Source organism: Neopelma chrysocephalum, unplaced genomic scaffold (genome assembly GCF_003984885.1).
Source record: "Neopelma chrysocephalum unplaced genomic scaffold, ASM398488v2 Primary Assembly neopelma1_24, whole genome shotgun sequence".
Lineage (NCBI taxonomy): Eukaryota > Metazoa > Chordata > Aves > Passeriformes > Pipridae > Neopelma > Neopelma chrysocephalum.
Window position 1 is genome coordinate 7,533,321 of NW_020897693.1, and position 25,333 is coordinate 7,558,653.

General features: G+C 43.0%; 1 protein-coding gene across 6 annotated transcripts in view; it reads left to right on the forward strand.

Annotated features, from left to right (window-relative positions):
- Positions 1-25,333, forward strand: part of OSBPL5 (oxysterol binding protein like 5) — a 178,713-nt gene that overhangs the window by 28,766 nt on the left and 124,614 nt on the right. The window contains exon 1 of one of the 6 annotated variants that reach the window (XM_027701844.1): positions 9,999-10,417. The exons of 4 other annotated variants lie outside the window; for them this stretch is intronic. The gene's annotated coding sequence lies outside the window, so the exon portion shown is untranslated. Of the gene's footprint in view, positions 1-9,998; positions 10,418-10,871; positions 11,049-25,333 lie in introns of those variants that run through there. One more of the 6 variants, XM_027701869.1, reaches the window with a different exon arrangement.

The following is a 25,333-nucleotide window of genomic DNA, read 5'->3' on the forward strand; positions in this document are numbered from 1 at the left end:
ATCAGTCTGTCTTCAAACTCGGCTTATCAGCATGGGATAGTTATAATAGAAAGGGGAAGGGAGAGACTTCAAGCCTCTGTAATTAAACCAGCAGTAGTTCCCAGAAGGACACTTGGTGTCTAAAATCAAGGCCTATCTTTTTTACCATATATTGCAGCATATTCTTTAAGCTATTCTCACAAGATCCAGTCTTTACCTAAAATCAGAATGTCCACCCTGGTCTAACTTGAACCATCTCATTAGACCAGTATAACCAGGAAAAAAACAACTGCATAGACAAGCTCACAGGTATCTATTCATATTCACTTTGTGTTTAGAAAGATCCTTTCCTATTTAACCAGAACAGAATTTAATTTTACAAGTGACCTGTGAGTCTGCCAAGGAACTGCCAGACATCAAATCCTTTATGTTTTCTGGAGCTGATGCCATTTACCTGTGCTTTGAGTAAGAACTGAGAGTCTGCCAGCTCCCCAGATAGTGTTCTCCTGCCTTTCTGTCCCCATCCTCGCTCTACCAAGAAAGCTTTTCTTTCTGTTAGAAAAAAAACAAACTAGAGACGAGAGGGGAAGAGAAATTATTGCCAGTCCTTGACCTTATGCTTTTAGAGTTACATTATTTAGGGTGTATCTTACTGGTTTCCTACAAAAAAAGGCATAGAAAGACATTTATTAGGTGGTTTTTTTCTGCACAGGCAACAACCTAAACACAGAATAGAGGCACCATCTCTGACTGATTTGTCTCTTCTATAAAGGTAACTTTTCTTCTTTAAAGGTCTTTTTAGTTTTAAAATATCTTCCATTCTGTAAACTGGTACTTTTAGAAATTTCTTGGGTCTTTTGAAGGGAAAATCTAATGAATCCACAGTAAAGCAACAGAGAAGAATGAGTCAGTGATCGTGTTTTTCTGTACAAGTTCTAAAGTGCAATGCTGGACTGAAATGAAATATTGTTATTTATATCAGAATAGGAGTAATTGCAGTTCTAGACATGGTAGGTAAGACGTACTGACGTCAGGAGTATAAAATGTAAGTAAACAAAGTCTGTGGGAAAGATTCCATTTTGCAGATGAAGAATTGTGAAGGAGTAAAAGGTTTACGAAGAGAAATTCAGTATCAGAGGCCAGAACAAGGACCTGGTCTGATAAGGATGTTATTTTCCTCACCAGACCCTTCTTTCTTTCCTTTGGGCTCTGGTTTTTGTACTAGCTCACAGAACAGACTTCTTGAAACTACTTAGTATTCATCACAGATGATAGCCTTGCAATTTTGTGAAAAGTAACATCTGTTCAGGGAGAAACTGTGTGTACATGTATAAGCAGGTTTCCAAGACATGTATTTCAGAGAAGAAGAGAAAACAATTTTGCTCAAATATCCCTAAAATTTACCTGCCTACTCAACATAATCCAGTGACCCAACCTCAGAGCAATCTTCTCGGGTAAAGAAAAGAACACATAATGATGTCCAGACCCCCAGCTGACAGCAAATGGTATTGCTCCATTACAGATATACTCCATTATGGTTTTGCTGCTTGATAAAAAGAATTTCCTGTCACTGGCAAGTGGCATTTTTCAAAACCAATCTATATGCTGGACTTCTCTCTGGCTTTAACCAGCAGAGCCTTGTATCCATGTCACTGCTGAAACAGGTACTCTATGAGCTTTCTGAGTCCAGAACTACTGAGTTTCATCTGGTTTCACTGGAGAGTTTGACAGAGCTGTGAGGAGCACAAAGTTTTGCTGCAGAAGCCCAAGCTGTCTGAGATACTTGGCACAACTGATGAAAATAGGTTGAATTTTAAGGTTTTAGTATGACCCCACACCCAGGAAGCTTCACTTGGATTCTGCTCTGCTTGAAAAACCTCTTTTCCCAAAGGTTAGTTAGGGTACTTTTGAAAAGCACTATAAAATTAGCTCAAATGCAATTATTTGTCTACCCCTGAGGCCAGTTAAAGAGAATATTTTATTCTACTCTTTATTCTACTCTCTCTTTTGTAGCCAATGGGAAGCAGGACAAGGATTAATTGCATGTCACAGAGTCTCTTGTTCTGGGTAGCAAGAGATCATGGATGGTCTTGAACTCTGGTTTAATTCCTATATACTTAATTAACATTACTCCTCTAACTGTAAAAATATAAATAATAACACTTTAAACTAATACATTTAATATATTTGTGTATTTACGACAATATCTCGGTCAATGTAACCAAAGGTAGCATTTGTTGTTCAAACCTATGGTATGTTTTTCATTGATTGCTTTTTTAAAAGACATCTGTTCTTAGAAGCTGATCTTATGTTTAATCCCTGTATCTTTATCATGAGAGTTCAAAGTGAATGGCTGCTGCATTTAAACGTAGTTCATCTTCAAAATAGGAGCATGAAACCACCATATGACAGTATCTGATTGAAGAAAGGAGCCTTTGGCCTCATTGCAAGGCTTGTACCCAGTGGAGGCCTGGGTGGAATACGGGGCTATGGTGCTCCAGCTGTGGAATCTGCTTCCAGCGGTGTCCCGTGTGGGTTAGCTGCTCCACTTGTTGCACAGCTGTTTTCCCCTTGGTGTGAAGAAGGGACAAGTAGCCTGACCCTCATGGTCAGGTAGTAACTGAGGGATTGTAGAATAGAAGGGCTAAGCAATATGCTCCAGGCCTTGTGTAAACCTAAGGAGTTATTACCAGTTGGTAGACAAGGTGAAATGTTATCCTAAAACCCATGTCTTTGCATTCGCTGGTATTTTTTTTTTAACTTTTTTACAGTCAGCAACCTGCTCGTATCTCAGATATCACTCTCTTTTTTTGTCAGACAGATCAGCAATGTGGTTTTGAGGTAAATCTCTAGATTGTCTTTATTTACTGCTCCTTGATTCATAGCCAGAGCAGTTTCAGAGCGCATGCACCTGGACCCCTTTCAGTGAATCAGCATGGGAAGATGTACTCTAGGAGCATGCCTAATTTGCTGTAGCTGTTGATGGATGCTGACTTGATGGGACTAGACTAAAGCTAGTGCAAAGGCAGCTCTCTGAAATGCAAATAGTGTGGATGTTGCATCCTAGCTATCAATTTCTTTGCCTGACAGATGTGCTCCAGATTGCTAATGTAACAATAGAATGAGAAAGTCACACACCACAGCAGGCCTGATTTCACTCTATGAAGGCATCAGGAGACATAGTAATTGGCAGTGGAACAATAAAGTTCATCAGGGCTAAAAATAACTTTATTTGCAAAATGATGGAGCAAATATCTATAGTTTTCTGTGGCCACCGCCGGGTCACCCATGTGGACATTGTACTTCCCAAGTTATCCCACTATTTGAAGACCCCAACAGTAGCTAAATCCAGCCATCCTCTGTGAGACTGTCTTGTGTTTGGACTTCAATAACACAGATCTAATCAGTGACTCTGGGATCAAATCAGGTCCTTTGTGGCATAAGAGGGATGGAGAATTTGCTCTGGAACAAACTTTTGTCTGTTGTCCTTTTGGGTTGTTAGTCAGAGCATGGTGTTTGATAGTGTTAGATCTGTTCTGGGGAAACAGATTTTTCTTTCAGGCTTCAGTCTTTTGTGTTTTGCTTCTATAACTGTAATTTGTGACAGGAACACTGGACAGGTCTCCCTGTCTGAAGCAAAAGGAGGACAAAAATACTGGTATCCTTCTGTGCAGACAAACCAATAAGGCAGCTGCCCTTCAGCAGTAGCAAAAAATATTATTGCATTTTCTCTTCCTGATCTCCTTCAAGCTCCTGTGGGAGTTCATGGGAGGCATCAGCAATAACAAAGAAACCTTAAAATGAATTGCAACAGCCAAGGAGACTTTTTTGCTTGATCACAAAGGGAGATAGATGATAGATTTCAGAGAGAAGAGCAAGAAAGAAGCTGTGAGAGGTTCCATAATTTATTAGAGATGAGCTGGATGCAAGGGTGAGTCATGAGTCAGGCAAAATAAAAAGGGTTAAGTATGAGAACAAACATATCCTGTAATTTTTGGAAGCAGCTGCAAGCTTGGGAATATGATACAGTGTTATGACAAAGCTACTAATAGAGCTGATTTGTGACTCTCTGGCCTGATGTCCAGATCAATAAGATACACTGGGTGTCAGGAAAAAGATTCAGTCATCTGTAAGTCAAAATGCCCCTCTCTGGAGAGAACAGTGTAGGGAACAAATTGGAATTAAACTGTGATTTCTGTGTGTCTAGATCCAGATCTATCTATGGACAGAGTATCAGTCAGACAATACATAACTAAATATGTGTGGAGAGATTGGTACCGGCTTATATGAATATGTGTCTACATATATATGAATGTGTGTCTACATTTATGAGTCTGATAGTAAAATCTTTTAAAGAGATACATGTGTTTATATTTCTTCTCACTGTAATATTTCCTGTATGGCAATAGCACTTAGTCCAGACAGATTAAACTTGTCGGCATCTGTTCCAAAGTTTATTTGGGGCAGGAAGAAAAACAAACTAAAAAAACCAAGTTTGACTTCATACAGACATTTCTGATTAGATGTTGAGGAAATCTGTGATCATTCAGAAACACGTCAGCTATCCATACTGATGTTGATGTTCCAGCCACGCAAGAAGTTCATTCACAAATATATTTGTATGGTCAGATCGGATGGGGCTCTGATCAACCTGATCTAGTTGAGGATGTCCCTGCTCATTGCAGGGGGCTGGTATGGATATGTTTACATATACGTGTGTGTTTTTGTTTTATCTTTCAAGGCTTTGTAACAGCTAGCTTGCTTTGCAATTAGCTTGAAATACGACCAAGAACAAGGGCTATTGGAATGCTTTTGAATACCAAATTGGTTTTGTGTCATGTCTTATCAAGGGTTTTGAAATCTAGCCCAGATTTCACTGGACAATTTGTCAGATCCTGGATATCTCGGCTGCTTTCCAGACTGCTGCTAGCTGCAGAAGGAACCTTGTTCACCAGATCAGCTCAGTGTGTTGGGCTATTCTCTGAGACTTGCAGCTAGTTACTGGCCAGGCCTGCAGGAGCAAATCAATGGCAGCCAAACTCTTTGCTCTATTTTTCACACCAAAGCCATAATAGCAGCATTCATCTTAATCTGCTATCTTAGCTTGGAGGAAAATAAAATAGGTTCATGGTGCTTTATGTGAACAGGCTTCAGCTGAACAGTAAGAAATTAAGATCATTTGACTCCTGCTGTGTGTGGAACAGTTTTACCTAATCTAGGACTCCTGAAGGTGAGACCCCTTGAGACTGAAGTTTATTTTAGTGAGGGGGCAGTGTAGGAAAGGTGAGGTCTACCTGAGGAGTCTTGTTTAATATAAGATCCCTAAGATCATAAAAGATCTCTCTGAGATGAGGTGTTGGTAGAAGTAGTTGAAATGACATTGTACTTAGACTCCTGAAAAACACTCCTGGGGTTAAGGTTATAGAAAGCAGTGTACCATCCAAGCATAGGACAGATCATATAGAGAAAATAATCCAGGTAAGAGCATTTGTGATCTTTTATCTTATTACTGACAGGTCTTTAAAGCTGCCTTCAAAGTCTCTGCTACTGGAGACTCTAGTCTTGAACTAGATAGTTCAAGACCTCTTTTGCAGGACCATCAGAGCTGTGAGTGGCTCATGAGACCATTGGAGTCTTAGCCTACTGGGTGAAATTGCTGGCCAGATAACCTCTTTGCTGTAACCCAAGCCCAAATGAGGACACGTGAAAATCTTCTGACCACAGTGTGTGGGTAAAGAAAGACTTTCAGATTATTTACTTATTCTGCCTTCTGCAGTGCTGCTCCTAGCAGGGAGCATGGCACTGTCATGGCCAACATCCATCACTCCTCACAGAAACGTCTCCTAAACTGAACTCAAGGCAGTCCATAGGGACAATTGCAGATAGAAAAGAACACAGCAGAAAAGGAGATGGAATACAGAGCAGCAGCATCCAAACAAGATCTTAGAATTATGTTATCTCCCCATTTCAGCAGCAGACTGACAAGAAAAAGGATGGAAGCTGGCCTCTGATAATGCAGAGTGAATATATTAGCCGGGAGAAAAGTTCTTGCTGGCGAGACATTCAGGAAAAATTACCTCTTCTAACAGAGACCAACGAAACCCCAAACAACAAAAAAACCCCAGTCAGAAACATCATCTCAGCAGGGAACACTCTAGCAGACTGGAGCTACCACAGTAAACAGAAGCACAGTTTGCAATATCAAAACACAGTGGCATCCTGCTCCTTTTGATGCTTGCCCACTGCCAGCTGCAAAGTCTTCATGCTGCTGCTTTTATGCTCTGCAATGTGACATCAAGCTCTTTACAAAGCAGACACTCCCTGTATCTGTTACTCACCGTGCAGCCTCCTGTGCAGAGACCCAGTTTTCAGCAGTCATCAGTCACTGAAAATTTTCCTCTACCTTTTGCCACAAGAGGACTCCAGTCTCCAGTGGCTCCCAGGGAGATGTTTGTGGTTTTTTTCGAACTTCCTCAGAGACCCATTCCAGCAAACTAGCAATTAAGAACCTGGTTTAGCAGCAGCTCTGTTTTTCAAAATGTGAAATGAACAAACACGTTTAGTGTGGACTTACTTTTTCAAAGCTCTAAACAGACAGACTACTGTTTGTTAACAAGAAGCTCCTTCTCTGTCCAGCTATGGCATTAAATATTTTTGCTAAGGAACCTTGCACTGGAAAATGCTTATGGGTAAAAGTGATCTTTTTCTTATCATTAATTGTATACAGCTGTGTTGAAGCTTGTGGCTAATGATAAAGACCCATGTTTAATAATGTCTTTTTTAACTCATTTTTTTAAAAGCTTCCTGCTTCTTGTCTCACTGCGTGCCGTGAGCTTAAGGGCAAGTATCTTACAATGCTAACAGCCATTCATGTGATGTCTGATTAATGTGGTTATGGCTGCAGAGACATTGTAGTAATTATAATGATAGGAATATGATTGTTCCTCCCAATTTCCATTTTACTATAGGCCAATAAATATGTCTTATGGCTTTTATAGTATTTAATAATCTTTCTAGTCATAAACGGGAGCTTATAGAACTATTGCGGATATGTTGGGAGATATAGGAAGGCATAAAATGCGAGTCTTCTGGACTCCGCAAAATAAGCATGTATTTACAATTCACATAAGTAGGGGCTGATCTCTGTTGGGGGAAAGAGGAGCTTAGCAGCTAGCAAAAGGTGAAGGATTTGAAAAGGAGGATGCAGGGGAAAGCGCTGCAACCATGTCCTCGGCAGGCTGCTGATATAAGAGAATTGAGTGATCTATCTGTTGCTGCAGCTCACCTCCCTGTCTGCCTTTACCACAATTTTTAAACAGCACTGATACTGTGTTGTAGCACATCTCCAAGGGTTGTCATAAAAAGACATTAGATACTGCTTTTCACTGTCCTGACTATGAACTCTTGGACTTGCCTCATTGGATTGTAAGGACTGGAGTAACACAACTAAAACACTCAGACTTCACTCCCCCAGCACTAGAATGACAGCTAATTGTGTTTTACTGTTTTTGTTACCCTTGCTTATGATAGAGTTCACACCAGTTTACAAGCCCTCTTAGGACAGAGTTATATTGCTGTGGTGGAAAAGTAAGTGTTGCGAACACTGGCCAGTGCCCAAAGAAAATATCACAGCTGCAGACCCTCTAAAAGGAAGGTTGGTTTCTTGCAAAAGAGAACTAAAGCCAGAAGAATTCTCAGCTCTAACTGTCTGGTACATCCATCAGAGAGCTTCTGTCAAAGGGAGATGTGATATCTTGTGGACACTGATGAATTAGCTTTAAGCTGGGGAGCTCAGGTGGTCTTAGGACAGAAGATGGTGCACACAGCAAGGCTCACCCCAAGTGCAGGGCTGGGTCATGAGCTCTGTACTCCACATCTACCCGCTCAGGGGTTTATGGGCAGCACAGGTATATTTGCATGAGCAGCACATAATGTGCAGACAGCACATAACCAGCAGAACCCCAGCAGATGTCTCTTCTGAATGGCTGTTAACAGAACAGACACTAGAGGGCTATGGAAAATAGTCTTTAAAAATATTAGTGTTTGCATGGTTCAGTTTCCAGGGAGAATGAGTCCAGGTCCTGTCTTTGACACACGCAGAGGGAAGTGATGGATGTTACTCTTCTTGTCTAACCCAGACTCAGAGGACCCATCTGATGCAAGGTCTGAAGACACATCAAATTCAATTTCAGGGCTCCCTGGACCACTTCAGAAATGCCATGGCTGCATGATGCAAAGCATCAGTATGATGTAAATTTTTCACTGATGGTCCAGTTTACTTACAAAATATTGACAGTTTAACTGGCAAGCATTTTGTCCTGTGTATCCACTTCACCAATGTCACATGCACTATCCTAGAGCACATAAGAAAACATAAAGTATTATTCTTTATCACGGTCTGTAACTGTTTTAACAGGAATATTTTCAGATGCTCAGTTTTTAAACAAATGAGCTCTGTGTGGCAATGTGGCAGTCAACAGATGAAGTACTAGTAATCATGGAATGATTAGAAAGTAGTAAGATAAGAAATTGATAAAAAATAATTTAGTGGAAAACTTTGGACAAAACATTTTTAAGAGGGTTTTAAAAGTGTTTAAAACAGGAATCCTTGGGAAGTGAACTCTGAGTCCCACTGTGATTCGTGTAGGGGTGCTAGAAACCATAGATCTCTGTACCAAACTAGCCAAGGAGCCACTTCAGTTGCCATGGTGGGACAAAGCCAATCTGGATGCAGAGAGTCCGACCAATGTCGTCTATAGTTTAATGAAAAAGTCATTTTTACCAGACAAGGTGCTGGCAAACAACCTGGCTGCATTTGAGTGAGCCAACTCGAAAGGCAGAAGGGTGAAGGGAGCAGAGGACACAAAAAGGACCCCGCTGTGGCCTCCAGGACAGGAGGCAGCAGGGATGGAGCAGACAGGACAGGAGGCAGCAGGGAGAGGGAGAAGGCAGTATGAGGCAGGGTAAGCTGCTTCAGTCTCTAATATGGTGGCTTTGCCTGGCAGTGCCCTGAGCCAGGGTGATGAGAAGCCTTGGCTCATGATCATTCTGGCATCTCCTTGCAGCACCCTGCCCCACTGCACAGTACAGGCTTGCCCTTAGGGTAAAATTTTGGTGAGGATTAAGTCAAAATCCCAACCAACTTGAAGGCAGCTGGAATCATGACAAGTCTCTACACCTTGCAGATGATGGCAGAAATCACTACAAATGCAGGTAAATTTAAAATTACCTTCTCTGTGCAAATGATTCAGCAGCTTATTTAAGGGGTGGAGAAGGGCTATGGTGATTCTTGAATAGCAGAGACAGTTTAGGCTGTGTGAGCTGTTCATAGTTTATGGTCTGTTTATAGTCCTGCTTTGTACTAAAACTTCTAGGAAAGACTAAAAATAGATGGTGACTTTTCCCTCCACTACCATGCTCTACTCCTAGCTAGGTGTAGTGCATACTGCTCTGTGCCCCACCAAGCTCAACAGGAGAAAATCAACTACCTCTACAGGCATTGGGTGCATGGATATCAGTGATGCAGGGTGAAGCACTGTAGTCCGTGGATGGGCTGTAGTTCGCTGGAGGCAGTGAGTGAGAGAAATTGTGCCCTGGTCCGAGTTGAGCTTCCAGCTTAGGATGAATTCAGGATTTTTCATTAGGATCTGGTAGATCTTTTCAATTAATGAGTTGCTGCTCTGTAGCACTGGAAGCTGGCTTCCTGGGTATTATGAGGAACATCAGATCTTGGTTTAGAGGCTGTACACACTAAAGAGAAAAAGGATCTGGCTTTTTCTTGAAGGGTGGGGTAACAGCACTTCAGGCACATGGTTTAATGCTTCTGGTTTCAGAAGCATGAGTCTGAGCTTCATGCTGTATTTTGCACTAAAAGTTCAGCTGTACATGGGTGATTCAGACTTTAGTGATGAACGTCAGACTCATGCTGGTCACATTATCCCCTCATGTGATTTTGGTTTCAGAAAGTTTGGGTGCCTTTAACTCTGCTACTCCTTTTACCATGGCAATGGAGGAGGTATAAAGTCCTGCTTGACTTCCTTTTCTTGATCCAGCGCTGAACCGTGCGACCCGCAGAGTGGAGGCGAGAGGAAGCAGCAGTAAAATCCGTGTGGCTGGGTCGTTTTCTGCCGTGATGTTTTATCAGATACTGTACTGCCTGTAAAGTCATGCCTCCCCCGAGGGACAGGCAGGCTACGGCCAGGGATGCGATGATTGGACTGTCCTCCTCGTCTGGAGGAGCTTAGGGGTCCGTGCTTGCCATGGGATTGATTTTTTCGCTCTGGATGCACAGGCGAAGCTGGGAGCGTGTCCAGCTGCGTGTCAGGGCTGCATATTGCATGGGCGCCTTTGAGCCACGGCGTCGGCGGAGGCGTGTGGCTGGATGCTGAGACAAAGTGCTCCTGCAGCTGGAAAGCTTTCGGCGTGGTGATTCTCCCAGGTTGGCTTTTCTCCATTACCTTGCGCGTGGCGTCAGTAAACCCCAGGGATGGCTTGCTACTTGCTGGCCAGGGGGTCTCCGATTCTTGTTTAGGGGGTTGGTGCTTTTGCCTTATTTACTCTGCCTTGGCTTCAGCCTCTTCCCGCGTCGAGGAGAAGAAAGGAACGAACTGGGGGGGGGGGAAACAACGACCCGAAGGGAGCCGAGCTCCGGCCAGGGCGCTCCCCGGGGGCGCTCCCGCGGGGAGCCGAGCACCGCGCCCGCTCCGCGCCGCCTTGATCCCGCCCGGATTTTGCACGTTTCCTTCCCCCTTTTTTTTTTTCTTCCTCTCCTCCCTTTTTATTTTTTTTTCCTCCCTCTATTTCTCTCCTCTATTCCCCCTTCTCTTCCCTCCCTCCCTCCCTAGCGTGGTTGGATCAGTCTTTTGGTATTTCCTGCCGCCGCCTCCCCCGAGCAGCTGTCCGGCCGCGGCCCGGCGCGTTCCCTGCCGCCGGGGGAGCGGCTCCGCGGGGCCCACGCGTGTCCCCCGCGCCCCGTCCCACGCGTGTCCCGGCGGCGGCGATGCGGCGGCGGCGGCGGGGAGCGGCGTGCTGAGCGCGGCACGGCGCGGGGGCTCGGCCGCCCCGCACAGGTAAGGCGCGCCGCGCTGCCCCCTGCCCCAAGAAGCCACTTCCCCGCCCCCCCTCCCTTCAATAACCCCCCAAAAGCCATCCTCCCCAAAATACTCTATCAAAGCAAATATTCCCCCCCCCGATTACCCAGATGAATCCAATTCTCTCCCCCCCATGACAAAATTGAAAGGCATTTGCACATCTGCTGCTTTCCTCGTCTCTCCCGCAAAGCCAGGCTGCCTATTTTTAAGGATAACGTGGTACCCCAGAGCGGCGTGATTTCAGTGAGGGACTGAGCGCTGGCAGCTCCGAGGGGGTAACCCTGCTGCCTCTGCCCGTGCTTTGTGCCCAGGTTGTGTGCCGCCGTTTTTGTGTGTGTCTTTTGGGGTTTGGCGATGGGAGCTGTGGGGTGCTCTCCCACTTCTCCCTCGGCCCCCGACATCTCTGCATGGCCGGACTGGGGGTCCAGCGTGTGGCCGGTGTGGCATGTGGGATGGCATGCTCTCAAGGAGACATGATTTCTTTAGACATATGGGCATATCTGGTAGGTGGAACCCATTTTTAATGTATTTCTTCCAGGATGGCGGGGAATAAGTAGGGAGACTGCACTGTTCCTAATTGGCTACATTTGACTGAGGATGGCAATTACCTTTCCTATAGGCACTTGTACAGATACCATACTGAAGACCATATGCATTGCTATCTAAAAACCAGATAGACCTGAGTTTGGAAATGCTTTTAGCTTGCACTAAGTGAAGTGAGGCAGCTTGTCTGGAGAAATAAATATATAAGCACATACAACTGCCTGCTGGATCAGAAACCATGTTTTTCAAGTGTTATGCAAACCTAAAGTGTTGTAGTGTGAAACAATTGTTTAACATAAGTGAGGAGGAAAGTTCTTTAAGCTATGTAGTCACCTCCTCACTTCATCTAGCTGCAGCAGTATCTTTGTTGTCAAAATATTCCTTCCCCCTCTTTGCACTGATGTACAAGATAACAACAGTATTCAGCAAGGTCTGTACAGCAGGGAACAGCCGCTGCATTGGATGGGTCCCCAGCTGCCACCTTCCTTCTTGGCAGCAAGTTACCAAAGAGGTGTGAGTAGGGAGGGAGAGAGAGAAGCCTCAAGTCACCTCTGCTGTGGCTTCCCCTCTGTTGGTGGTGAAGTTTTCTTGCCAAAAGAGGAGAATGGCTGTTCTCAGCTGGGCAGTTCATAGTGGGATGGTGGGTGACCCTGGGAGTGTGCAGGGCAAAAAGGGTGACGGCTGAGCTGGGCCAAAAGGGTGTGGGGGCAGCAGGGGAGCCGATTCAGCACCGGGGTTACTTTGTGCCGCTGTTGATCAAAGGAGTGACAGCAGTTCTCTGATTCAAGGCGAGTAATGCAGACCATAGTCCTGCCTGCCACCTGTTTTGGTTTGAAGTGGACAATGTGAACCAAAGAAATGATTTAATCATGGTGCTACATGAATGTAACTGAAAGGCGGATTTACTGCTGTAATCTTTTCATGGTACTTAATTTAATTTCCATGTGCTTTATTGCAACACTGATTCATCAGGTGAGTGGGAGGAAGGCTTGTACAGTACAGGTGGTTCAGTTTTCTTTGTTGGGTTAGATATTTAGCAAGGTGCTTTCTTGGCTACAGCATTGGAAAAATGGCTCTGTATTTGATACAGTGCTGTGGTTTAGAATTTGGGATATCTCTACGGAAAGGCCGTTCCTGTAATCTGTAATGTGCGGTGTTTGAAATCAGTGTGCTGTGTTCAGAGCAAAACTGAGACTCAATTGATTAATATTATGTTCATAGATCATAAAAATTTTAGTTAAGCTAATCTGAAGTGGTTTAGACTCACTTTGCATCCAAGAGAGCTGTTATCAGATGGAGGCAACTGTGAGATTTCCAGTGTTGCCAATGGTGAAGGTCTTTTAGGGCTCAACCTGGGGCTTAAGAGGCAAAAATGAGACTGCCCTGAAGTGTCAGCAAGGCCCTGCTGCTTCTGAGCCGAGGAGCACAGACTTCCCTCTGCAAATGCCCAGATTTGTGCTATTCGATCTCTTGTTTTATTTGGGGGAAAAGCTGCATTTAGTGTTTTTTCGCCTGACCTCCCTGCCTTTGAAGCATTAATAGCACAGTGTTTTCTCAGCCAGAAATGCTGCTCCTCACGCCTCCACTCCTCAACATGAGATGTCTCTGGCAGCACGTTGTAGGTGTTTGTGCATGCCTGCTGTGGTTACTAAGGTAAAGGAAACACAAGAAGCAGCTCAGGAAATGGGAACAATCCAAATGCCAAATACACGTGGGTTTGGGCAGGAATGACAGTGACCTGCCATGCCAGCCTGTCTCAGTGTAGGTCTGGGCTTGCTTACTGCTCATGCAGGCTCTTGACTGTCACTGCTGGTGTTTGTGCTGTGCTTTCTGAGCACCAGGTGTCTTGAGACTGAGCAAACTCCTCCCGGGTGCTGCTGCGTGTGGAGCGCTCAGCCTTCCTTATGGAGCAGTGTGGTTGTGGTGCATTTAATTGTACAGGGCTGTGTCTAAATCACAGGTTCTGCCTTCATCCCAGCCCCTCCCCACCACTGTGGCTCTTTCTGGTCATGCAATGAGGGAAGAAGGAGACAACTGTCCTGAAAAATACACTTTTGATAAGTAGCTGCTGAGCCTCTGTGTGGGTCTAAGGAGCAGTGTACAACCTGCCCAGGTTTTCACATTTCTGAATTTTTTGAGTACTCTGTCTCTACTGAAGGTGTAGGGGGGTTGTTGTTGCATCAGGCTCTAGGTACTGTATATGCATCTGTGTAATCCAAAAAGATCAAGGGACTAGAGGGGACAATTCCGCAAAACTGGAAGCAGCTAACAGCAGGCTAGTAAGAATTACCTGTAAATGGCTTCTGCCCATCACAAAATGAGAGTGATGTGAAAAGGGGATTTTTTTTGGGGGGGGGTTAGAATAGTCCAACTGCATGTGTGGTGGTGTTTTTTAATTTCTTTCAACCTGCATAAGAACCATGGGCATATCCCTTGTTCTTTAGTCTCAGTTTTCTGTACTATTTGTAGAGCTACAGTTGAAATTGTGCCATTTTTTTCTTCACGCTTCTTTTGGATTGAAGGATTTACAGTTGTATAAATCAAACTCTGAATTGAAAAGGCTCCATTCTCCTCCTTGTTTAATAAACAGCCAGGTGTATACCTATGCTTTCCTTTTGCAGTATGTCACTGAGGTCAGTGCCATGCACCAATATCAATTACCTTACCCTGCTAGCAGTCTTCTTGGTAGTAGTTTTTGTATGTGTTTTGCTAAACTCCAAGCCAAGCTTCAGCTTACTGGGAATTGACTGTAGGGCTGTATCAATTTGAGTATTTTGGCAAACCAGTTACCGTTTGTATGATTGTTGTATCAGTAAAATTAACCAGCTAAAGGCAAAAAAAGAAATAAGCACATCCTTAATCAACTGGGATGTGTGCAGCTGTCTTTGTGGGGGAAAAAAACCTCAACATGGAGTCTGCCTGCTTCATCCTATCTAATCTGTCAGTGAATCAATCAATGTGAAATTGAACCCCCAAGGAATAATGCAATAGCTATTTTGTGTGTATTCTCAAACTGGAATGCTACTGTAGTAGAGTCCTGAAGGGTATGCTGTCTAAATTGATCAGCAGAGGCCAAGATAAAAGCAGACTTACTGCTTATCCGTCAGATGTGGCAGAGAGGCATCGAGGGATGAAATGTCTCGTTGTATGTTGAATGGAAACCTTAAATGTGAACTTAGTCCTTCTGCATCCCAACACTTCAAGAACAAAAGCAGTGTCCTGCTAGCTCTCCTTCAGTTTTTCTCATGCCAAAAACATGAGATTGCTCTAAAAGACATTTTAATTTTCATGCTATTGCAGTTTGTTCCAGATAACTGTTCTCGTGTCATTGCTCCTTCCCACCTTCAGTGCTGCAGAGACAGCTTGGCTTTTGTTACCTGTGTTGTTTGATGCCAGTTAAGAGTGCTAAGCCTATGCTAGCACTGCACTATTCAGTTGGTTTTTTTGCTCTTTTCTCAGATTATAATGATGGGAAATTGTCTCCTCACAGCAAAAAATTGCCACATCCCAGTGAGGGGAGGAAGGGAATTCTGCTGCATGGAGTGGTGTGTGTAACTATTGCTCGCTGTGGATAATCTTGGCAGAATGAGAAGAACTGTTTAAGTTTCTTGTTTTGTTGTTGTTTTAATATTTTTGCACTTCTTCTTTTTGGTATGATTTTCAGCATCAGGAGAAAATCACTTTTATAGAGTAGTAGGAGGTGACCAAGGCTTTTAGACACTTTGTCAAACATTGCACAGTTCACTCGGGGAGCTGCTGCTGGCTTATCTGTAAAATCCCTGAAATCTGAACGTGACATTGCCACTGGATTTAGTACTCGGTCAGGGGGGTTATTCTGGCAAGCTCCTGGCACAGATGCAAATAGATGAGATTTCCATTTTATAAGATGAATCTTTGTGTCTTTTCTTGCTGTGTTGCCTTGGAAAACAACCTCACGCAGTGCTCCGAGCCTGACAGTTGCTGATGCAGTGAATAATTATTTTCCCCTTACCTTACTAAGGAAAGAAATATGGATTTGCAGATCATTTCATGATCTTTTCTTTCATATGTGTGTCAAAGACAGTTCAGTCTAAGCAATTTTTAATTTTTTTGGTAAATCTGTAAATCCTCACTTGAACTTTGAAGGCTTTCTATGAACACTGAATGCACCATACAAATTATAGCACTAGTGGATAAGGCAGTAATTTAAGCTGCCTTCCATGGAACCTTGTTATAGTCAATCTAGACCAGGACACAGGTTAGGCATGAAATATGCAGTTTTTGTATTTTTCAGTTTTGTTTAAAATAGATTTTCTTTTTTCCATTTTAACATCTGGCCCATCCATTTAACATTTGGCCCATCCTCCTTGTCTTGCTTTCTTTCTCTGCCTTAGTAACCTTCCTGATTTCATAAGAATCTATATAAATGGATTTTTTAATTTTGTTTCAATTCAGGATCAGTGGATGCAAAACAAGGCTCAATTTTTTTTTATTTTTTATTTGACTGGTGTGCCACCCAGGCTTTGATGCCTGTAATGAAACTGCTGTTACCACTTTAATTTCTCTCTGGACTCCAGGTCATGGGAGGCATATTGGCATACCTGCACTCGCTTATTCATACATCTGTGCATTGCAGTAGACTTGGGAATCTCCAGTTTTGGACAGGGCTGGAGGCTGTGTAAACCAAGCTCAGACTGTCAGGCATCTAACCTAATTCTTTCCAAGCTGGTGTTCAAGTTCTGGCTTGTGGAATCCCTCAGCGTAGGTGCTGAAAGCTTTCTTTTCCAAGAGGGTGAGATGTGCTGAGAAGCTGGGAGAATCCTGTAGCTGTGAGTGTATCTGAGAAGTGTAGTGTAGGGTCTCTTGTTTCTGAGTACCTTGAGAAGGTGCGTGGCCAAGATGCGTTAACATCAGCTTTCAGTGCCTTTTTCATCTTCTCTTATGCCTGCCTGAATTACATGTTTTTTGTTGTCAAGGTCTCTTATGATAAGTTCACACAATGCCTAGTGCTGTGTGGTCTGGCTTCTGCTGGGCTGTTCTGTAATATAAATAAAAATAATCCCATTGTGGAAGCAAGATCCTGAATAACTCGTCTAAATGAGCTAAGAGAGTGGGTGCAACAGTGCAGTTTTATTCTCTTCTTTGAACAGGTGCATCCCCATGAGGAAATAAAAGGTAGGTAGGTAGGGACCAAGTGAGAAACACTGAGCAGCAACAGACTGTGACTCAGAAGCAATTTAGCCATAATAATCCCCACAGTGCTAAAGATTCCTTTTCCCAGAAATGCACAATGTGCTGTTCTTTGCCATAAAGCTGTCGTCAGCTGACATCATTGTATTAACATAAAACTTGCTGTTATCCACAAGATGCACAGTTAGCGGAGTTCCCGTGCCAGCTGCTAATTATTACTGTGTTTTCCCAGTTGTTGAAAACCAATGTATTAAAGATATTTCCTGCTTAATATTTTGTTCCTGATGGCTGGTATGCTTACATTGTGTTAAAAATAATGCTTCTAGTACGTCTAGTATCAGTTCAAGTATTACCGAGCCAACATTTGATTTATTTATGAGAACAGAATGACCATTTACCAAAAGCCTCTCTTGGTAATAACAAATACCTGTTGTAGATGCTTTGTCTTTTTGTCTTTCTTTCTTTCTTTTCCATTTTTTTTCTTCAGAGTAGCAGTGTAGAAATGTATTGCTTTTATTTTCTGTTTATCCTGACCCTCTCGAAATCTGTGTGTTTTCCCATTGACTTCATGGCCAGCCAAATGCTTTTTATCCTGTGTGTCTCTTGGAGAAATCAAATTAACAATGCACCACTAGCCAGGGAGAGCTTTTGCTGAAAGCACACAAAGGCAATAATTTACCTTGTTATTTTATAAAATGCAGATTTTTCCCCTCATATTAAAAAAGGAAACTTTGTTGAGGTGAATGAAAGTGAACAGAGAATGGGTGCTCAAGTCATGTCTCCACAGTGTGAGAGGGACATCGTGATACCATTAATGAGATTCTCCTGTTTTCCCTTGGAGATGTGGTGTTGAATTTAGAGATAGAATTTGAACAATTTTCAGCTGAATATCTCACTTTTCTGCTCACTGAATAGATACAAACCCTTATTGTTTAATACCTAGCTTCACTTTTAACTGATAGAGTTTCATAGAGGTAAGATAATAGCTTTGAAAAAGTCATTTTTCTAGACACTATTTAATTTACCATAATTATATTAAGTGCTAAATTGAAAGAGGCTTTTCTAGTTAAGACGAGGATAATGAATAGTTGTGCATTATTACCATAGCCACAATGGGGAAAGGAAGAAGTCATTTAAGTTTTGCTCAAGACAGAAAGAAAACCTGCATCAATGTGGTCCTTAATAATTTATTTTCCCATCTCTGTGGCTGACTCCCAGGTTTTGCTAGAAGAGCTTTCTGCCCTTTGTACCTCAGGGATGCAGCAGTTTTTGAAAGGAAACAGCAGGCACTCCAAGTGAAAATGACTGTGGAAATAGAGTGAAGAAGCAGATTGCACCTTCAAGCCAAGCCTGGAGCTACATAAGCAGGGGTACACACAGCAAATGCCATGGCAGGAGTCAGCTCTGGAGGAGCTGCAGTGTCACATGGCTCCCCGGAGGCTCTGCTCCCTCCCTGCTTCGCCCACACTGCAGAGCAAGTCGTAGTTTGCTGCTCTTTTCTGCTTGCAGCAAGTTGCAACAGCTCAGTCCCCAGGCAGGTTGAGTGGGTGCACCCCAGCTCTCTGTGCCTGATGCCAGCAGCCACCTCTCCTGCACTTTCCCGTCCGGAGCTGGGGACAGCTTGTGTAGACAGTTGTTTCCCTCTGGCTCCCTCGTTTGAGTGCCTGAGCAAATCACAAGGTGCGCAGAGTTGTGTATTCCCTTTAAAAACCCACCAGCTCTTTGTTTTGGCCTATCCGGTGCAAATGAGAACAGCATCGTTATGCTGTTTTTAATGTGAGCTGTTATAAGCGCACCCTGCCTCCAAGTGGATAAAAGTGATTCATTTGGGGCAGGATTTTACTGTGTCTTCGGAAGTTGAAGCTGTCAAGGGGAAAACCAAACCATGTTCCCTCGTTTATTCACCTCCGGACCCTGGGGTCCAAAACACCACTTCTGTGTAGTATTTCCTGCACTGGCTTCCCTTGCTGTCCTCCTAGGACTACTGCCAAGTTCATCCACAGGGATTTGTCCCATACAAGCATTTGTCTCGTGGGAATTGCACTTGGGCCCTTCTCTTATCTTTCAAAATCTATCAAGAGTACATGTGATTGTACTTTACACTTGTGATTTGGGCTGGATGTGAACCGCTGGGGAAAGACAGGGTTGATTGTGTGAATTATTTAATCTCTTGAGCATTCCAGACCCCTGTCTAAAAAGCATTAAGCAATATGGGGCTTTTTGCTTGCTTTAATAGAGGGTCTGTGTCAGCCTCACTTGAACTCTCAGAAAGCTGAGTAGTAAAGTTCATGCCATTGTTCCAAATTCATTGAGATGCTATATGGGAGACTTACACCAATGTAAGCAGTGTTTGATTCTAAGTGGATCAGAAATATTCCCGATAAATGTTCTGATTTTTTCCCTTCTCTCCCCTCTTCCCTTACCCAGTAATTTGGTTCTTCTGGATTAAGACAGGTTGAGACAATGCAAGTAGGATAATTTTGTGGTTAGGGCATTTGGCTTTGAAGTCAGGAGATCAGTGTTAGTTCCTGTTTCCATCACAAGTCCCGTATAGCTGTGGGGAGATTGCTTTTACCTCTGTGACTCTGTCTGCACTGGAAGAATAACAAAGTAAGTTTTGGGGTTGGGTTTTATTTATTTTCCTGTGTTGGCCTATGAGGCTCTGTTATGAGAGCAGGGAGAAGATCTGATCTCTTCTTGAGGTTATTCGGCCATGTCTGCCGACCCAGTTCTAGCCAGAGTATACCTGTTTGCTGTCTGGATAAAGCTAGTAGGAAATCTTCAGGCCCCTTTTTTAAAAATTCTTTTTTTTTCCACTACCACTCTTTTGTCATGCTTTTTGCTTTCATTTAACATCAAAATTAAATTGTGAGTTAAATAGTGTAGCTTTTAATAATGTGTAGAAAATGAGCTGAGCTGTGCACATGGATGGTGCCCATAGGAAGCCCTGAATTATCCTGTAGTATTTTTAATGGGCAGTCCTACTGCGCTGTGAGCTGTTGGCTCAGGGAGTCTTAGATGAGCTACCAGATGAGACTCCCAGTACTGTAAATGTCTGTGCCATTTAGCTTTGAGTACCAGAAAATGAAACGGCATATGAAATAATAAAAAGGTTTGTTTTACTGAAGTCAGTAAAACAGTATTTTCTTCAGGCTGGTTTGGAAACAGACCTTATAAGAATTAAGTGGAGAAGAAATGTTTAGGGGCTAGAAATGTTTAACAAGCAACACAAGCTGCCTGTCACAGGCTGCCCTGCTGCTTGCTTACAGCACTCGGGCAGCCTGGAGAGGGACTGTGCAACACTTGGCATGGTGATCTCATAGGGTCCTTATCTGGTGAGCAAGTGGGCTCAGGTAGGAAGGCTGGAGTTTGCTTTTTGGACAACTCATCTTTTCTTTGCATCCTGGATTTTAAAGCCAGAAGCATGAGTCCTATTGGGCTCATTTGACTTTGTATCTGCAAGCCACTGGATTTTAGCTAGGGATTCCTACCTCATCTCTAGTAATTTCTGTTTGAATTAGAGCATTTATCTTAGGCAGGCAGTGCATTATAATTTTTGTTGGTGATTCTTTTGTGCTCTTCAGCAATGTGTGCAAAAGGTAGTTTTCTTTACAATAAAAGATAGGTACTCTCTCTCCAATCTGGATTTTTTCTACCTTCATGTTTCCAGCTTTCTGACACCTTTTCCCTCTAAGTGATTTCAGGCTATGATCAGGTGATCCTTAAAGTGTCTTCAATTGGTTAAGTAGGTTGAACATCTTAAATCTCTCATTGCAGTTGATTTAATTCTTGGAGGCAGCCTTACAGTTTTTTGCTGGGTCTTTTCCAGTTTTTCATTATGTATTTCAGGTAAAAATGAAGACTGCATGTGTTATGTCAGCAGTGATCTTGTAGCTGTGACATACAGAAGTAAGGCTGCATTCTGGCTCTTGCTCTTTTTGTTCCTTCCCTCGTTTGTGCTTCCAGGAATTGAGCAAGCCCTATTCACCCATGGTATTGCACTTGACATTCAGACTCTGTTGTTTATCTGTAATTCTTTATAAACCATAGCCGTTTGGGAAAACTAAGGTACGTGTCTGGGCAGAGAGAAAGGGGCGTTTTGGTCTGGTATGGCAACACAAGGTTTTTTATCATAGATTGTATTCTCTGCACTTCAATAATGTGCTGACATTTTGCCAGTAATAAAAAGGTCAAGGAAAACAGTTGCTTCCTACAAATCATGGCATTTGATTGTTCTTCTTATTAAGCGGAGCATGGTTTCCTTGCAACAAAATTTCAGCCATCTCCAGCGCTGTAAAAGATTAATTACCAGCTGGTACAAATGTGTAAAAATGAAAAAGCACCTTTCCCAAGCATTGTTTCTATGCTGCTGGCCCCTGTTCCAGTGATTTGTCCTTTCCTGAAGCAAGGTATAGGGAAGATGCAAGAAAAAAGTTTGCCTTGAATGCTGAATACAGTAGCAGAAAAAAATTATTAGAAGTTAATACTTGAAAAATGAGGCATTAAGTTGACTTGAAATCATCTCTGTAGTCTCAGGTTCACAAAACCTTATATATTCCTAATTTTTAGCAATGGCTTTCCATGTCATCTATTAAGAATGTTCTGTTAAGTCAGTGAAGCACAACATCGTATCCTTTTCCTCTTAGTTTTCCTACAAACTTCCCTATTGATTTTTGTCTCTGAGAGGCCTCAGCTTGAAACTGCAGTGCTGTTTTTCTTGTAACTCCAAATGGTGCTTTGGAGGCAAGGCTGTTGCTTAAATATAACAGTAGTTGTTGGGGAGTGGGTAAGCATCAACAGTGGAGTTGGAGGTGCTTTAACACCATCCATGATCAGGAGCTTGGAAGGGCGCTTGGGACCTTGAACGGGGCTACTGTTTGTGGGGGCAGCAGGCACCTGAGGCAGGTTGAGTATTAGTGCTGTGAATTAGGGTAGTTTGTTATTTTGCACACAGAGGCAGCAGAGCTGGTGTACTTTTGTTAAAGGAGCAAAAGTGTCTTGCTAGGCAGTGCTGGCTTGTTTCTCTTGTAGCAGGGCATTTGCTGCTACCCTTCCTTAAAGCATCTCTGTAGATATGTAAGAATGCATGCCTAGAAAGCTGAATTACAACAATTATGTGGCTGTGGTGGATGGAGAAATTGTGTGCTGCAGTTCTAAATGCCAAACCACCCTCAAAATGAATTTGAATGTAAATAGTTTCAAAAAAGAGAGTGTTGAAAGGTCTGTATTGGGGGGGAACAGCATGTTTAGTCTCTGGCAAAGTGAGCCAGTTTTTTAGTGTTTTATGATGTCATTATAGGAAAGTCTAGTGGGTAGAAGCTGCATATTTGGCTACCCAGGAATTCAAAATTACTATTAATTGGTGTTGGAAACAAGCCAGATCCACTTGAAATGGATTTATTTTTTAAAGTTCTGTTTTGCCATTTGAATTACTTCAGCCACTCTTGGGCAACTCAGTGGGTTTTACTTTTTCACGGAGCATTGTATGTGTTGGTCCTGGCAATAGCTGATGCATTGTAAAATGCTGAAATGTGCTGGAGCGAGCCACTGGCTGTGTGGGGGATGAAGAAGCATTCCCAGCTTCCTGCCATCCCAAGGGATATGGGGAATTACATTCATGCCTTCTTTTTTAGCCTTTTATATTTCAATTTTTTAAAAAGTTATCGTTCTTGTGCACCATAACATAGTGTGTTTCTGTACTTGCTTTCTATCAAACAGACACACTGCTCTTTTTCACCCAGCAAATGTGTGCAGGGAACCTAGAGAGACTTATTAAACCCCCCCCCAGGGGTTTGTATTTAGCATGTAAAGTACAAAATCTTGAGCTTTACCTTTAAAGTGTCTTTTTGTTAGAATGACTTACATCTGGAGGTAATTCTTTCCTCTCTGAGTTCATTTCTACTGTAAGAAAGGATGCAGAAGCTTTCCCTTGTGAAAGCATCCGGCACTGCTCTGCTTTGGGTTTGTGTCCTCATCCTCCTGCTCTCTGGAGTATGTCTTTCACAGAATACAGTCATTTCCGCTCTGAAAATCTTTCTTTAGCCAGCGCTGGCTTTAGGGAGGCTGAGAGATAAAGGTGGAAACTATGAATGAGACTGGAGAAATGGTCCTAATTTTACGAAGGTTCAGGCTGAACAGGAAGGGAGCAGGTGGGCAGGATGCTCTGGGGCAAACACATTGTGTAATGTCAGTGCCTGTGTGCATGCAATAGTCATATCTTTCTTACAAGTCTGTTTGATTGATGTTATAGATACCAGTGGTATCTCATCCTGGGAATTTCTGTGGCTTATCTCCACCCTGGCTTGAAACTGGACTTAATGAGCAGCTTCTGGAAAGTGGGGGAAAAAGCATGCCATGCCTGCCACTGTTTTCATTCACAGTTCATTTACTGGGCCTTTTCTTGATATATTCAGTAGTTCTTCATAGACTTTGGAAGAATTGTTAACAAAAGAAATTTGTCAGGTTGCTTTTTTTTCATAAATGTAATTCAAGGAAAAGTCCCCCACTTCTATTCAAAAACTAAGAAACCAGGCAGTTTTGCAGCTATCAGAGGCTGCAGAAAACAAAGAGGGAGCCAAGGAAAGGAAGGCAGGGTTAATGCCATGGCATTTGAAACACTGTTTTGTTTTCATTCAGATATTTTTAACTAATGGTGATTCTTCCTCTATGTGAGTTGATGTGTTGTGTCAGTGCTAGAAGCTGCCAGTGTAGATGTCTGTTCCAGGAAACAGATACCAATTGACATGGAAAACGTTCCAGGGACTACTGGATAAAATAATGTTAAGAAATGCTTCAGCAACCCTCCTTATTAGTAGTAATAAAATACAGATTAAAAATTGCAGTCCCAGTTAAATCAAGGTTTAATTAGAGTTGCAGCAGCCCAGAGCCCTTGCTTTATTTCCTTAGCCGTCTCCCTGCTGCTTCAGACACCCCACTCAGGTAGACACGTTAGTTTCCTCTGTTTGCTGCAGTCCTCCCCAGGGGAGGTGATCTAAATACTTTCAAAGAAAGTGATCAATTGTTTCTTGTTTCCAATCTCTCCTTAGCTTGAAGTGTATTTTTTCTTTTTGATTCTGTATATCCATTTAAGTCTTAAATCCCACTGAAGTTATGCGGTGAGGGGGGGGTGAAGAGGAGAACAAACACAGATGGACGATGGGAAAAAGTAGTAAATCAAGCCCATGAGTTGTACTCATGGCTTGAATATGTTAAAGGCATTATCTTCATACATATTTGAGCTTTCATTGTGATCCAGTTTTCTCTGAGCTATGCACATTTCATGGACTGACAGTGTGATGCAATGGGCCTGTAGAAAGTCAGGGACTTGTCATGTTTGTAGGTGCAAGCAGGACACACCCTTTACTAGGTATTCATGAATTTTCCAGTATGCAAGACAACAGCTGCTTTAGAAGTGTAAAATGATGCAAAATGTGTGTAAAATCAGGGCAGAGAAGCTTCTCTGACTCCCCCAGAGCACGCAGAGCTCAGGTGCCTTGTGCTGAAAACACAACACTTCTTCCATGAAGTTTTATTTGCACACTGGGGAGGCCCAATATGGTATGTATTCAGCACTGTTCTTCTTGGGGCAAGCAAAGATGGGAGCAGTTCTACAGCATCATTTTTCAAAAAGAAATAGCACTAGACAAAAACAAAAAAAAAAAAGTCCCATTCCTTGCAGGATAAATGAAGGCAGCCCCAAGACTACTATAATTTATATGCTTTCCTTTTGCAATGCTGTCACTGGGGAAAATAACAGCATGCCTGCTTGCTGTCCAGAGATCCACTGTGCCAAGGCAAATAATTGAAGCAAGTGGCAAGCAGAGAAGGCACCTAAGGTATTTGATGGATGAATGTCCCTCCCCCAAGGAGAGAGGAATATTTGTGAGAAGCTAGTAATAAACTGTGGTTGAAATGCCCCATTCACTGTATAAAATTCCCAATCAAGTTGCCCAGGAGAGACTTGAACAGCTGGTGTAGGAGCAGAAATCACTATAGATAAATCAGGTTGGCATCTAAATGATTGTGGGCCCTGGACAGGCGGTGTTACCATTTTGTCTTTCATGGATGAAGTCAGGGCAGATTTCATCGTGTGATGACTGATGCTTCCCCCAGCTTCTTCCCTTCCTCTTACAGATGCCTCAGTTCCTCTGAAACAAGATACTTGGCCTGTTTTGCTACTGTTGAGATTCAGTATTGCAGTAGCGTCCCAAAGTCTTTATCCTGTCCAGTCGGGCAGGATGCTGCTCAGACAGGTCCCAAAGAGGTGGTGGTGTAGGCCTGTAGTGAGCTGGAGCACCGATGTGGTTGAGTGTGGCTGCCGAAGAGCTCTCCAGGGGTGAGAGCAGTTGCAGCTCCTGTGAGGGTGGAGACGGGCTCCTGTGCTGTAATTATGAAGGCTGGTGTTTAATTGCTGCTGCCTGCTTCATAGGTGTGCTGTAAATTAAGGAGGTGCTTTACAATAGTGACATTTAATTTCTTCATGTCATCTACTTTCTTTTCAGTTGATCTGGGCTGAGATTTACCAAGGGAGGCTTCCTGAGCTGTGTAAATCC